Raw genomic sequence first — 16234 nt, 5'->3', positions numbered from 1 at the left:
ATATTCCTTGTGCACATGTTTCCTCACTCTCTGTTTCTTGTTCGAGTTGTTTCGATAGTGACTGTTTTTTTATTTTTCTTACTGTAGGGATAGTTGGCCTATGTCTTCAAGAAAAAACATTGTCGAGATGTCAACCAAAGTTTCTGCTGGTATGGCCGATTGGCTGGATTCAATAGTCCTGATGTGTGTGACCGTGGCTGATCCTGAGTACTGTGTGAGGCTTAGGAGGTTCCATATGACCTGTAGCAATAGAGATGATGAAACGAATTATGAACTGGTGTCGCCTGATCCTGAGGAGAGGGTTAGTTTCCCTCTCTTAACTCAGGGAGAACGACCCTTCTTCTATGCTTATGACTACTTCTTTAGTCAGCTGAATATCACCATCCCTTTTATGGAGTTGTAATATGGCCCTTTCCCAGCTTCATCCAAACACTTGGGCCTTCATTAAGATTTTCCAGCTGTTGTGCCAAGAATTAGGTGTCTGGCCTACCACACCTCTTTTTCTTTATCCTTTTATTTTTACTAAGCCTAGAGTGGTAAAAAAGAATACTTCTTGGATTTCATTTCGATCTACCTAGGGGAAGAAAGTTTTTCAATGTTTGACGAGTCCTTTCGAGATTTTAAGAACTATTACTTTAAGGTCCGACCTGTCGAGAATGTCCGACCCTTCTTTTTTAGATGAGAATGACAAGCCGACCTTTCCTTTGTGTTGGCAAAAAGATATAGCAGCTCCCACGTATTCTTGGGAGAGTTTGGATGAAGTAGAACAAGCTTTTGTGGGTGTTGGTTTTTCTAGGAGATCCTTTCCTCCTACGTGCCGAGCTAGGTAGCATCCGACTTCTTTTTGAACTGGTTTTCTTCTATTATTTGTAAATTTATCCCTCCTTATTGTTATAACTTGCTTTCCTGGTTTCCATTTCAGAGATGGTGAAATCTTCAGACTCCATGAAGGCCTTTCGGAGGGCCAAAAAAGCGACAGCTGCCTAAAACTTGTCAGCTAAGACCTTGGGTGAAGGGTCTTCTCAGGTGTCCCCAAAGAAGCCGACTTCTGACTTTTAGGGCCCAAGAAAGATCATCTCGACCCCTAAAGTTCAGGTAGTTCCCTCTGATCCATCTCAGGCAACTTCTGGTCCTGCCTCGCCTCCTAATGCTGCTAGCCTGCTGATGAGCGGATAATTTGTATACTTTTTGGCATTGTTTTTAGTATGTTTTTAGCATGATATAGTTAGTTTTTAGTATATTTTTATTAGTTTTTAGTTAAAATTTACTTTTCTGGACTTTACTATGAGTTTGTGTGTTTTTCTGTGATTTCAGGTATTTTCTGGCTGAAATTGAGGGACCTGAGCAAAAATCTGATTTGGAGACCAAAAAGGACTGCAGATGCTGTTGGATTCTGACCTCCCTGCACTCGAAGTGGATTTTCTGGAGCTACAGAGGCCCAATTGGCGATCTCTCAACGGCGTTGGAAATTAGACATCCTGGGCTTTCCAGCAATATATGATAGTCCATACTTTGCCCAAGATTTGATGGCCCAAACCGGCGTTCAAAGTCACCTCAAGAAATCCCAGCGTTAAACGCTGGAACTGGCACCCAAATGGGAGTTAAACGCCCAAACTGGCACCAAAGCTGGCGTTTAACTCCAAGAAGAGTCTCTACACGAAATTTGCTTCATTGCTCAGCCCAAGCACACACCAAGTGGGCCCGGAAGAGGATTTTTATGTCATTTACTCATTTCTGTACACCTTAGGCTACTAGTTTCTTATAAGTAGGATCTTTTGCTATTGTATTAGAAGTTTTTGGATCTTTAAGTCTTTGGATCTTTATATCTTTGGACATTGTGTTCTTAGATCATTGGGAGGCTGGCCATTCGGCCATGCCTAGACCTTATGCTTATGTATTTTCAACGGTGGAGTTTCTACACACCATAGATTAAGGTGTGGAGCTCTGCTGTACCTCGAGTATTAATGCAATTACTATTGTTCTTCCATTCAATTCCGCTTGTTCTTGTTCTAAGATATCACTTGTTCTTCAACTTGATGAATGTGATGATCCGTGACACTCATCATCATTCTCACCCATGAACAAGGTGACTGACAACCACTCTTGTTCTACAAGCAACCAAGGCTCTAGTGAATGTCTCTTGGATTCTTTAATCGGAATCTTCGTGGTATAGGCAGGACCTGATGGCGGCATTCAAGAGAATCCGGAAGGTCTAAACCTTGTCTGTGGTATTCTGAGTAGGATTCAATGACTGAATGACTGTGACGTGCTTCAAACCTGTAACCTACTGGGCGTTAGTGACAGACGCAAAAGAATCACTGGATTCTATTCCGGTAGGGGAGGGAACCACACCGGTGATTGGCAGCACTGTGACAGAGTGTGTGCATTAGCTTTCACTGCGAGGATGGGAGGTAGCTGCTGACAACAGTGAAACCCTACACGAGCTTGCCATGGAAAGGAGGAAGAAGGATTGGATGAAGGCAGTAGGAAAGCAGAGAGACGGAAGGGAAGGCATCTTCATGCGCTTATCTGAAGTTCCTACCAATGAATTACATAAGTATCTCTATCTTTATCCTTGTGTTATTTTCGTTCATCACCATTATCATTTGAGTTTGCCTGACTAAGATTTACAAGATGAGCATAGCTTGCTTCAATACTAACAATCTCCGTGGGATCGACCCTTACTCACGTAAGGTTTATTACTTGGATGACCCAGTGCACTTGCTGGTTAGTTGTGCGAAGTTGTGTAATGCCATGGTATTGAGCTACCACGTTTTTGGAGCCATTACCGGGGATTATGAGAGTTGTGAAAAAGTATAGTTCACAATTTCGCCGCACCAAGTTTTTGGCGCCGTTGCCGGGGATTGTTCAAGTTTTGAGCAAGCTTTGGTAACATCAGTGCCAAGATCCGGCAACAACATCAAGTTTTTGGTGTTATTGCCCGGGATTGTTTAGGCTGGACAACTGACGGTTCATCTTGTTGCTTAGATTAGGTATTTATTTTTTTCGAAATTCTTGAAGATGAATTCTAGAGTTTCATGATGATTTGTTGAAATCTGGCTGGCTGAGAAGTCATGTCTAATTTCATTGGACCGAGGTTTCAACTCATCACCACAAGAGCTTGTTGATTTTGTATCAATCTTGCTTTTGGAGCAGTGATTTGCTAAGGCTTGGCTGGCCTCTGGCCATGTCTAGTGTTTTGGACCGAAGCTTTCTTTGAAAGCTTGGCTGGCTGTAAAGCCATGTCTAATTCCTGGACCGGAGTCTTAGACTAACATTGCACTGATTCCTGGAATTCTCATTAAGAATTTTGATACCTTTTCCATTTCATTTTCGAAAAACACAAAAAAAAAAAAAAACAAAAAAAAAATTTTACAAAATCATAAAATCCAAAAATATTTCTTGTTTGAGTCTAGAGTCTCATCATAAGTTTGGTGTCAATTGCATGCATTCATGTATCTTGGTGATCTTCAAGATGTTCTTGATGATTTACTTACTCTGATCTTTGAATTCAATTTGACTTGATTGTTTTGTGTGTCTCATATGCATTTTCATTTTGTTAGTGTCAGTAGTTTACAAACTGCTAAGTTTGGTGTCTTGCATGCATTGTTATTTGATTCTTGTTGCATTTTGGTTTGTCCTTATTACTAAAAATCCAAAAATATTTTTAATTTGTGTCTTTTCAAGTCAATAATACAGAGAATTGAAGATTCAGAACATACAGCAGAGGAATTGCACAGAAAAAGCTGGGCGTTCAAAACGCCCAGTGAAGAAGGACAGACTGGCGTTTAAACGCCAGCCAGGGTACCTGGTTGGGCGTTTAACGCCCAAAAAGGTAGCATTTTGGGCGTTAAACGCCAGAATGTATACCATTCTGGGCGTTTAACGCCAGGATGGCTAAGGGAGGAAGATTTTGTTTTCAAATCAGATTTTTTTTCTAAGTTTTCAAAATCTTTTCAAAATCAAATCTTTTTCAAATCAATTTTCCAATCAAATCTTTTTCAAAATTAACTCCTTTCCTTTTTCAAAGATACTTACTATCAATTAATGATTTGATTCAACATTTCAAGTATGTTGCCTTTTCTGTTGAGAAAGGTTTAATGATTGAATCATATCTTTTCTTGTTAGTCAAGTTTTTAATTTTCAAATCAAATCTTTTTAAAATGTTTTCAAATCACATCTTTTTTTTAATTAAGCTTTCAATCAAATCTTTTTGATTTCTAATTTCAAAGTCTTTTTCAAAAATCACTTGATTTCTTTTTCCATTTTCATTTTCGAAAATTAAGTAATGTTTTTCAAAAATGTTTTCAAATTTCCCACTTAATTTTCGAAAAATCAATTCCCTCCTTCTCACATCCTTCTATTTATGGACTAACACTATCCTTTAATGCAAAATTCGAACTCCATTCTCTCTGATAAGTTCGAATTTTCCACTTCTGTCTTCTACTCTTCTTTTCCTCTGACACCTAAAGGAATCTCTATACTGTGACATAGAGGATTCCACATCTTCTTGCTCCCTTCTCTTTCTTATGAGCAGGAGCAAAGACAAAGGCATTCTTGTTGAGGCTGATCCTGAACCTGAAAGGACCTTGAAGAGAAAGCTAAGAGAAGCCAAAGCACAACTCTCTTTAGAGCACCTGACCGAATTCTTCAAGGAAGAAGAACACATGGCAGCCGAAAACAACAACAATGCCAACAATGCAAGGAAGGTGCTGGGTGACTTTACTGCACCTACTCCCGACTTCTATGGGAGAAGCATCTCTATCCCTGCCATTGGAGCAAACAACTTTGAGCTTAAGCCTCAATTAGTTTCTCTAATGCAACAGAATTGCAAGTTCCATGGACTTCCAATGGAAGATCCTCATCAGTTTTTAGCTGAGTTCTTGCAAATCTGTGACACAGTCAAGACTAATGGGGTTAACCCTGAGGTCTACAGACTGATGCTATTCCCTTTTGCTGTAAGAGACAGAGCTAGAACATGGTTGGACTCTCAACCTAAAGAAAGCCTGGACTCTTGGGAAAAGCTAGTCAATGCCTTCTTGGCAAAGTTCTTTCCACCTCAAAAATTGAGTAAGCTTAGAGTGGAAGTCCAAACCTTCAGACAGAAGGAAGGAGAATCCCTCTATGAAGCTTGGGAAAGATACAAACAATTGATCAGAAAGTGTCCCACTGATATGCTTTCTGACTGGAGCATCATAGGCATTTTCTATGATGGTCTCTCTGAACTGTCCAAGATGTCCTTGGATAGCTCTTCTGGAGGATCTCTTCATCTGAAGAAGACGCCTACTGAGGCTCAAGAACTGATTGAAATGGTTGCAAATAACCAATTCATGTACACTTCTGAAAGAAATCCTGTGAACAATGGGACTAGTCAGAAGAAAGGAGTTCTTGAGATTGACACTCTGAATGCCATTTTGGCTCAGAATAAAATATTGACCCAACACGTCAATATGATTTCTCAAAGTCTGTCTGGAATGCAAAATGCACCAAGCAGTACTAAGGAAGCTTCATCTGAGGAAGAAGCTTATGATCCTGAGAACCCTTCAATGGAAGAGGTGAATTACATGGGAGAACCCTATGGAAACACCTACAACCCTTCATGGAGGAATCATCCAAATCTTTCATGGAAGGATCAACAGAGACCTCAACAAGGTTTCAATAACAATAATGGTGGGAGAAACAGGTTTAGTAATAGCAAGCCTTTCCCATCATCTTCTCAGCAACAGACAGAGAGTTCTAAGCAGAATACCTCTGACTTAGCAACTATGGTCTCTGATCTAATTAAGACCACTCAAAGTTTCATGACTGAAACTAGATCCTCCATTAGGAATTTGGAAGGACAAGTGGGTCAGCTGAGCAAGAAAATTACTGAACTTCCTCCAAGCACTCTCCCAAGTAATACTGAAGAAAATCCAAAAGGGGAATGCAAGGCCATCAATATGGCCGAATTCTGGGAGGAAGAAGAGGCAGTGAACGCCACTGAGGAAGACCTCAATGGACGTCCACTGACCTCCACTGAGTTCCCCAATGAGGAATCTTGGGAATCTGAGGCTCAAACTGAGACCATAGAGATCCCATTGGACTTACTTCTGCCATTCATGAGCTCTGATGAGTATTCTTCCTCTGAAGAGGATGAGTATGTCTCTGAAGAGCAAGTTGCTAAATACCTTGGAGCAATCATGAAGCTGAATGACAAGTTATTTGGAAATGAGACTTGGGAGGATGAACCCCCTCTGCTCACCAAGGGACTGGATAACTTGTCTAGGCAGCAATTGCCTCAAAAGAGGCAGGATCCTGGGAAGTTTTCTATACCTTGTACCATAGGCACCATGACCTTCAAGAAGGCCTTGTGTGACTTAGGGTCAAGTGTGAACCTCATGCCCCTCTCTGTAATGGAGAAATTAGGGATCTTTGAGGTGCAAGCTGCAAAAATCTCACTAGAGATGGCAGACAACTCAAGAAAACAATCCTATGGACTTGTAGAGGATGTTCTGGTTAAAGTTGAAGACCATTACATTCCTACTGATTTCATAGTCCTAGAGACTGGGAAATGCATGGATGAATCCATCATCCTTGGCAGACCCTTCCTAGCCACAGCAAAGGCTGTGATTGATGTTGATAGAGGAGAGTTGATCATTCAAGTGAATGAAGAATCCTTGGTGTTTAAGGCCCAAGGATATCCCTCTGTCTTCATGGAGAGGAAGCATGAAGAGCTTATCTCAAAACAGAGCCAAACTGAGCCCCCACAGTCAAACTCTAAGTTTGGTGTTGGGAGGCCACAACCAAACTCTAAGTTTGGTGTTGAAACCCCCACATTCAAACTCTAAGTTTGGTGTTGGGAGGGTCCAACACGGTTCTGAGCACTTCTGAGGCTCCATGAGAGTCCTCTGTCAAGCTAATGACATTAAAGAAGCGCTTGTTGGGAGGCAACCCAATGTTTTATAATTAATTATTTTCTTTTGTTATTTTATCTTTTTTGTAGGTTGATGATCATAAGAAGTCACAAAGACAATGAAAAAAGCAAAAACAGAATGAAAAACAGGAAGAAAAACAGCACACCCTGGAGGAAGATGCTGCTGGCGTTTAAACGCCAGTCAGCCTAGCAGTTGGGCGTTTAACGCCCAGTCTGGCACCCATCTGGGCGTTTAACGCCAGAAAGGGGCACCAGACTGGCGTTAAACGCCAGTAAAGGGCAAGAACCTGGCGTTAAACGCCAGGAATGGGCACCAGCCCGGCGTTTAACGCCAGAAATGGCTCAAAACGTGGATTTTGATGCCATTTGGTGCAAGGATGCCTTTTCCTTGACACTACAGGATCTGTGGACCCCACAGGACCCTACCATCACTCTCTCTCTTCTTCCCCCATTCACCAATCACCTCAACACCTCTTCCCCAAAAACCCCTCACCTATCAAATCCTACCCTCCTCTTCACCACTCACATCCATCCTTCATAAATCCCCACCAACCTCACCCTTCAAATTCAAACCACTTTCCCTCCCAAACCCACCCATAATGGCCGAACCTTTACCCCCCTCTCTCCTATATATACCCTTCTTCAACCCTTCATTTTCACAACCTAAACACCACTTCTCCCCCTCTTTGGCCGAATTCACCACCATCTCCCTCCTCCTCATTTCTTCTTCTTCTACTCTCTTCTTTCTTCTTTTGCTCGAGGACGAGCAAACATTTTAAGTTTGGTGTGGTAAAAGCGTTGCTTTTTCGTTTTTCCATAACCATTATGGCATCCAAGGCCGGAGAAACCTCTAGAAAGAGGAAAGGGAAGGCAAAGGCTTCCACCTCCGAGTCATGGGAGATGGATAGATTCCTCTCAAAGGTGCATCAAGACCACTTCTATGAAGTTGTGGCCTTGAAAAGGGTGATCCCCGAGGTCCCCTTTTCACTCAAAAAGGGTGAATATCCGGAAATCCGACATGAGATCCGAAGAAGAGGTTGGGAAGTTCTTACCAACCCCATTCAACAAGTCGGAATCTTGATGGTTCAAGAGTTCTATGCCAATGCATGGATCACCAAGAACCATGACCAAAGTGTGAACCCGAATCCAAAGAATTATCTTACTATGGTTCGGGGGAAATACTTGGATTTTAGTTCGGAGAGTGTGAGGGTGGCGTTCAACTTGCCTATGATGCAAGGAGATGAACATCCTTACACTAGAAGGGTCAACTTTGATCAAAGGTTGGACCAAGTCCTCACAGTCATATGTGAAGAGGGCGCACAATGGAAGCAAGATTCAAGAGGAAAGCCGGTCCAATTGAGAAGGCATGACCTCAAGCCCGTGGCTAGAGGATGGTTAGAGTTCATACAACGCTCAATCATCCCCACTAGCAACCGGTCCGAAGTTACCATAGACCGGGCTATCATGATCCATAGCATCATGATTGGAGAAGAAATAGAGGTTCATGAGGTTATAGCCCAAGAACTCTATAAGGTGGCGGACAAGACCTCCACCTTGGCAAGGTTAGCCTTCCCTCATCTCATTTGTCACCTCTGTTATTTAGTTGGAGTTGACATAGAGGGTGACATCCCCATTGATGAGGACAAACCCATCACCAAGAAAAGGATGGAGTACACAAGAGATCCCACTCATCATGAGATCCCTGAAATTCCTCAAGGGATGAATTTCCCTCCACAAAACTATTGGGAGCAACTACACACCTCCCTAGGAGAGTTGAGTTCCAACATGGGACAACTAAGGGTGGAGCATCAAGAACACTCCATCATCCTTCATGAGATTAGAGAAGATCAAAGAATCATGAGGGAGGAGCAACAAAGACAAGGAAGAGACATTGAGGAGCTCAAGCACTCCATAGGATCTTCAAGAGCAAGAAAGAGCCGCCATCACTAAGGTGGACCCGTTCTTTGATTTCTTTGTTATTTGTTCTTCTGTTTTTCGAAAATTTATGCTTGTGTTTATCCATGTTTGTGTCTTGTGATCATTAGTGTCTTAGTGTCTATGCCTTAAAGTTTTGAATGTCCTATGAATCCATCACCTTTCTTCAATAAAAACGTGCCTAATTGATAAAAGAAAGAATTGCATGAATTTTGAATTTTATAATAGTTTAATTATTTTGATGTGGTGGTAATATTTTTGTTCTCTGAATGTATGTGTAAACAGTGCATATGTATCTTGAATTTGTGGTTCATGAATGTTGGCTCTTGAAAGAATGATGAAAAAGGAGACATGTTACTGAGGATCTGAAAAATCAATAAAATGATTCTTGAAGCAAGAAAAAGCTATTCAAAAAAAAAAAAAACCGAAAAAAAAAATTTAGAGAAATAAGAGTTGTGATCCAAGGCAAATAAGAGTGTGCTTAAGAACCCTGGACACCTCTAATTGGGGACTTTAGCAAAGCTGAGTCACAATCTGAAAAGGTTCACCCAATTATGTGTCTGTGGCATGTATGTATCCGGTGGTAATACTGGAAGACAGAGTGCTTTGGGCCACAGCCAAGACTCAATAAATAGCTATGTTCAAGAATCATCATACCTTACTAAGAGAATCATTAACACTATCTGGACTCTGAGTTCCTAAAGAAGCCAACCATTCTGAATTTCAAGGGATAGATTGAGATGCCAAAACTGTTCAGAGGCAAAAAGTTAAAAACCCCGCTCATCTAATTAATACTGATCTTCACAGATGTTTTTGGAATTCATTGCATATTCTCTTCTTTTTATCTTATTTGATTTTCAGTTGCTTGAGGACAAGCAACAATTTAAGTTTGGTGTTGTGATGAGCGGATAATTTGTATACTTTTTGGCATTGTTTTTAGTATGTTTTTAGTATGATATAGTTAGTTTTTAGTATATTTTTGATGGCCCAAACCGGCGTTCAAAGTCACCTCAAGAAATCCCAGCGTTAAACGCTGGAACTGGCACCCAAATGGGAGTTAAACGCCCAAACTGGCACCAAAGCTGGCGTTTAACTCCAAGAAGAGTCTCTACACGAAATTTGCTTCATTGCTCAGCCCAAGCACACACCAAGTGGGCCCGGAAGAGGATTTTTATGTCATTTACTCATTTCTGTACACCTTAGGCTACTAGTTTCTTATAAGTAGGATCTTTTGCTATTGTATTAGAAGTTTTTGGATCTTTAAGTCTTTGGATCTTTATATCTTTGGACATTGTGTTCTTAGATCATTGGGAGGCTGGCCATTCGGCCATGCCTAGACCTTATGCTTATGTATTTTCAACGGTGGAGTTTCTACACACCATAGATTAAGGTGTGGAGCTCTGCTGTACCTCGAGTATTAATGCAATTACTATTGTTCTTCCATTCAATTCCGCTTGTTCTTGTTCTAAGATATCACTTGTTCTTCAACTTGATGAATGTGATGATCCGTGACACTCATCATCATTCTCACCCATGAACAAGGTGACTGACAACCACTCTTGTTCTACAAGCAACCAAGGCTCTAGTGAATGTCTCTTGGATTCTTTAATCGGAATCTTCGTGGTATAGGCAGGACCTGATGGCAGCATTCAAGAGAATCCGGAAGGTCTAAACCTTGTCTGTGGTATTCTGAGTAGGATTCAATGACTGAATGACTGTGACATGCTTCAAACCTGTAACCTACTGGGCGTTAGTGACAGACGCAAAAGAATCACTGGATTCTATTCCGGTAGGGGAGGGAACCACACCGGTGATTGGCAGCACTGTGACAGAGTGTGTGCATTAGCTTTCACTGCGAGGATGGGAGGTAGCTGCTGACAACAGTGAAACCCTACACGAGCTTGCCATGGAAAGGAGGAAGAAGGATTGGATGAAGGCAGTAGGAAAGCAGAGAGACGGAAGGGAAGGCATCTTCATGCGCTTATCTGAAGTTCCTACTAATGAATTACATAAGTATCTCTATCTTTATCCTTGTGTTATTTTCGTTCATCACCATTATCATTTGAGTTTGCCTGACTAAGATTTACAAGATGAGCATAGCTTGCTTCAATACTAACAATCTCCGTGGGATCGACCCTTACTCACGTAAGGTTTATTACTTGGACGACCCAGTGCACTTGCTGGTTAGTTGTGCGAAGTTGTGTAATGCCATGGTATTGAGCTACCACGTTTTTGGAGCCATTACCGGGGATTATGAGAGTTGTGAAAAAGTATAGTTCACAATTTCGCCGCACCACCTGCCTCCCAAGCGTAAAAAAAAACTGTTGGGACATATAATCTGAATGATAAAGAATTTGTTGGCGTTGGTTTTGCTAGAGAGTTGATAGCTCCTCATGGAAAAGTCCCCCCTGGATGACGTCTCCATCCTTCACCACCTTGATTTCATTGGTAGCAACAATATTCGGATGGCCAACCTTGGTGCGGCCTTATCTCGAGTTATCTGGGACTCCCCGGTTCATGCGACTAAGGCCTTTATGGAGAAGGCTAAGGTTGAGTTTGATAGGGTGAAGGGTCTGAAGGATGAGCTGTATGCTAGGGTGGACAAGTTTGAGATTGATGTGGAGGAGTGATGAACGTTATTTTTATGTTGGTATAGAAATTGTAATAAGTCCAATCGTGAGTATAGTCTAGCCAACACGCAAATTTCACATCAAACAATTCTACAATCTTCAACGAGAGTATTAGTCCCGATTCATCCTCCCTAGAAATTGCCTTAAAATGCACATTATTGATTAGGAAGCCTTTTGTGATTTTGAGAGTTGGTATGAGAGTGTAGGCTAGTAAAAAGGTAAACAACAATCAATCAAGATAAAAGCCTTGGCCAAGGATGAGCATTGAAAGTTCCATCATTATAGTTTCCTTCAATTATGATAGCAATTGAGTGTTGCTTCACTTAGTTAACCCCTAATAATGGAGGGAAGTCAAGCGAAAGTAACTAACTTGAGTCACAAGTCCTAGCCTAACCCTTGGGAAGTCTAGCTTTAGTGCACTCCAAGCCAATTAGCAATTCAAACAATTGAGAAGCGTTAGTGACAGACGCAAAAGAATCAATGGATTCTATTCCAACCTGATTGAGAAGCGACAGATGATTAGCCGTGCTATGACAGAGCATAAGACCATTTTCACTGAGAGGATGGGATGTAGCCATTGACAACGGTGATGCCCTACATACAGCTTGCCATGGAAAGGAGTAAGAAGGATTGGATGAATGTAATAAGACAGTAGAGATTCAAGAGAAGCACAGCATCTCCAAACGCTTATCTGAAATTCCCACTATTGATTTACATAAGTATTTCTATCCTATTTTATTTTCTGTTTATTAATAATTTTCGAACTTATCCATAATCAATTATTATCCACCTGACTGAGATTTACAAGATGACCATAGCTTGCTTCATACCAACAATCTATGTGGGATCGACCCTTACTCACGTAAGGTATTACTTGGATGACCCAATACACTTGCTGGTTAAGTTGAACGGAGTTGTGACCACACATAGTTGTGAACCATGGTATTGGCATCAAGTTTTTGGCGCCATTGCCAGGGAAAGAAAAAGCAATGAATTTTACAAAATACAATAACAATGGAATCACAATTTCGTCCACCATGTTTTTGGCGCCGTTGCCGGGGATTGTTCGAGTATGGACAACTGACGGTTCATCTTGTTGCTCAGATTAGGTAATTTTCTTTTCAAAAATTTTTCAAAAATCTTTTTCAAAATTTTTCTTTTCTTTTTTGTTTTTCCAAACCTTATTTTCGAAAAAAATTAATAAAAATCCAAAAAAAAATTAATAAAATCATAAAAATAAAAAAATTTTGTGTTTCTTGTTTGAGTCTTGAGTCAATTTTTAAGTTTGGTGTCAATTGCATGCTTTTAAAATTTTCTCTTGCACTTTTTTGAAAATTCATGCATTCATGGTGTTCTTCATGATCTTCAAGTTGTTCTTGACAAGTCTTCTTTTTTGATCTTGATGTTTTCTTGTTTTGTGTTGTTTGTTGTTTTTCATGTGCATTTTTCGTTTCTTAGAGTCCATGCATTAAAGATTTCTAAGTTTGGTGTCTTGCATGTTTTCTTTGCATCAAAAATTTTTCAAAAATATGTTCTTGATGTTCATCATGATCTTCAAAGTGTTCTTGGTGTTCATCTTGACATTCATAGTGTTCTTGCATGCATTATGTGTTTGATCCAAAATTTTTATGTTTTGGGTCATGTTTGTGTTTTTCTCTCTCATAATTAAAAATTAAAAAATCAAAAAATATCTTTTCCTTATTTTTCTCATAATTTTCGAAAATTTGAGTTGACTTAGTCAAAATTTTTTTAAAATTAGTTATTTCTTACAAGTCAAGTCAAATTTTCAAAAATTTAAAAATCTTATCTTTTCAAAATCTTTTTCAAAAATCATATCTTTTCAATTTTATCTTTGTTTTTCGAAAATTTTCAAAAATATTTTTCAAATTATTTTCAAAATCTTTTTCTTATCTTTATATCATATTTTCGAAAATTACACTAACAATAAATGTGATTGATTCAAAAATTTGGACTTTGTTACTTTCTTGTTAAGAAAGGTACAAACTTTAAAATTCTAGAATCCTATCTTTTAATTTCTTGTTAGTTAAGTAATTCATTTTAATTTTAAAAATTAAATTTTTTCAAACACACCTTTTCTATCTTATCTTCTTATCTTTTCAAATTTGACTTTAACATCTTTTTCAACTAAATATTTGACTTTGTGTTTGTTTCATATCTTTTTCAAAACTACCTAACTACTTTTCCCTCTCTAATTTTCGAAAATATCTCATCCTTTTTTCAAAAATTCTTTTTAATTATTTTAAATTTTAATTTTAATCATATCTTATCTTTAATTTTCAAACTTACTAACTCCTTTTCAAAAATTAATTTTTGAATTCTCCCTCCCTTTTCTTATTCTATTTAATTATCTATTTACTAACACTTCTCTTCACCTCTCTTCATCTAAAAATCCGAACCTATTCTTCTTCACTCTTCTCCCCTTTCTTCTTCTACTAACATAAAGGAATCTCTATACTGTGACATAGAGGATTCCTCTTCTTTTCTTGTTTTCTTCTCTTTCATATGAGCAGGAACAAGAAAAAAGGCACTCTTGTTGAAATTGATCCTGAACCTGAAAAGACTCTGAAGAGGAAACTAAGAGAAGCTAAACAATCCAGAAACAACCTTTCAGAAATTTTCGAACAAGAGAAGGAGATGGCAGCCGAACCCAACAACAATAATGCAAGGAGAATGCTTGGTGACTTCACAAAACCAACATCCAAATTTGATGGAAGAAGCATCTCCATTCCTGCCATTGGAGCCAACAATTTTGAGCTTAAGCCTCAACTAGTTGCTTTAATGCAACAGAACTGCAAGTTTTATGGACTTCCATCTGAAGATCCTTACCAGTTTTTAACTGAGTTCTTGCAGATTTGTGAGACTGTTAAGACGAATGGAGTTGATCCTGAAGTCTACAGACTCATGCTTTTTCCTTTTGCTGTAAGAGACAGAGCTAGAATATGGCTGGATTCACAACTTAAGGATAGCCTGGACTCCTGGGATAAGCTGGTCACAGCCTTCTTGGATAAATTCTTTCCTCCTCAAAGGCTGAGCAAGCTTAGAGTGGATGTTCAGACCTTCAAACAAAAAGATGGTGAATCCTTCTATGAAGCTTAGGAAAGATACAAGCAGTTGACCAAAAGGTGTCCATCTGACATGTTTTCAGAATGGACCATATTAGATATATTCTATTATGGTGTATCTGAGTTTTCGAAAATGTCATTGGACCATTCTGCAGGTGGATCTATTCACCTAAAGAAAATGCCTAAAGAGGCTCAAGAACTTATTGACATGGTTACAAATAACCAATTCATGTACACTTCTGAGAGGAATTCCGTGAATAATGGGATGCCTCAGAGGAAGGGAGTTCTTGAAATTGATGCTCTGAATACCGTATTGGCTCAGAACAAAGTGTTGACTCAGCAAGTCAACATGATCTCTCAAAGTCTGAATGGATGGCAAAATGCATCCAACAGTACTAAAGAGGCAGCTTCTGAAAAAGCATATGATCCTGAGAACCCTGCAATGGGAGAGGTTAATTACATGGGTGAACCTTATGGAAATACCTATAATTCATCATGGAAAAATCATCCAAATTTCTCATGGAAGGATCAACAAAAGCCTCAACAAGGCTTTAACAATGGTGGACGCAATAGGCTGAGCAATAGCAAGCCTTTTCCATCATCTTCTCAGCAACAGACAGAGAATTCTGAACACAGCACTTCTAATTTAGCCAATCTAGTCTCTGATCTATCAAAAGCCACTTTCAGTTTCATGAGTGAAACAAGATCCTTCATCAGAAATCTGGAGGCACAAGTGGGCCAGCTGAGTAAGAAAGTCATTGAAACTCCTCCCAGTATTCTCCCAAGCAATACAGAAGATAATCCAAAAGGAGAGTGCAAGGCCATTGATGTGATCAATATGGCCGAATGCACAAGGGAGGAGAAGGACGAAAATCCTTGTGAGGAAGACCTCCTGGGACGTCTCTCAAGCAAGAAGGAGTTTCCTATTAAGGATCCAAAGGAATCTGAGGCTCATATAGAGACCATAGAGATTCCATTAAATCTCATTCTGCCATTCATGAGCTCTGAAGACTATTCTTCCTCTGAAGAGGATGAAGATGTGACTGGAGAGCAAGTTGCTCAATATTTAGGAGCTATCATGAAGCTGAATGCCAAGTTGTTTGGTAATGAGACTTGGGAAAGTGAACCTCCCTTGCTCATTAATGAACTAGATACCTGGATTCAGCAAATTTTACCTCAAAAGAGACAAGATCCTAGCAAGTTCTTAATACCTTGTACCATAGGCAGCATGACCTTTGAAAAAGCTCTATGTGATCTGGGGTCAGGGATAAATCTTATGCCACTCTCTGTAATGGAGAAGCTGGGGATCATTGAGGTACAACCTGCCTTGTTCTCATTACAATTGGCAGACATGTCATTGAGACAAGCTTATGGAATAGTAGAGGATGTGTTATTAAAGGTTGAAGGCTGGTGGACGAAATTGTGATTGCCCTCTTTGTATTTGCATGAGATTTATTTAATGGCTCTTTGGCATATGTGATCACAACTACGTTCAACTTAACCAGCAAGTGTATTGGGTCATCCAAGTAATACCTTACGTGAGTAAGGGTCGATCCCACAGAGATTGTTGGTATGAAGCAAGCTATGGTCACCTTGTAAATCTCAGTTAGGCAGATTAAATGATTATGGATTTCGAAAATTAATAATAAAAAGAAATAAAATAAGATAGAAAT

At 39.7% G+C, this 16234-nt stretch overlaps 2 non-coding genes across 2 annotated transcripts; both read right to left on the bottom strand.

Annotated features, from left to right (window-relative positions):
* Positions 1-5072: 5072 nt before the first annotated feature.
* LOC112718950 (small nucleolar RNA R71) lies at positions 5073-5180 on the bottom strand. Its single transcript, XR_003161275.1, has one exon. It is a non-coding gene; the product is annotated as a small nucleolar RNA R71 (small nucleolar RNA).
* Positions 5181-14532: 9352 nt separating this feature from the next.
* On the bottom strand, positions 14533-14636 carry LOC112718497 (small nucleolar RNA R71). The gene has a single exon (XR_003160835.1). It is a non-coding gene; the product is annotated as a small nucleolar RNA R71 (small nucleolar RNA).
* Positions 14637-16234: the final 1598 nt, after the last annotated feature.

This window comes from Arachis hypogaea, chromosome 10 (genome assembly GCF_003086295.3).
Source record: "Arachis hypogaea cultivar Tifrunner chromosome 10, arahy.Tifrunner.gnm2.J5K5, whole genome shotgun sequence".
NCBI lineage: Eukaryota > Viridiplantae > Streptophyta > Magnoliopsida > Fabales > Fabaceae > Arachis > Arachis hypogaea.
This window is presented reverse-complemented; position numbering and strand designations above follow the sequence as displayed.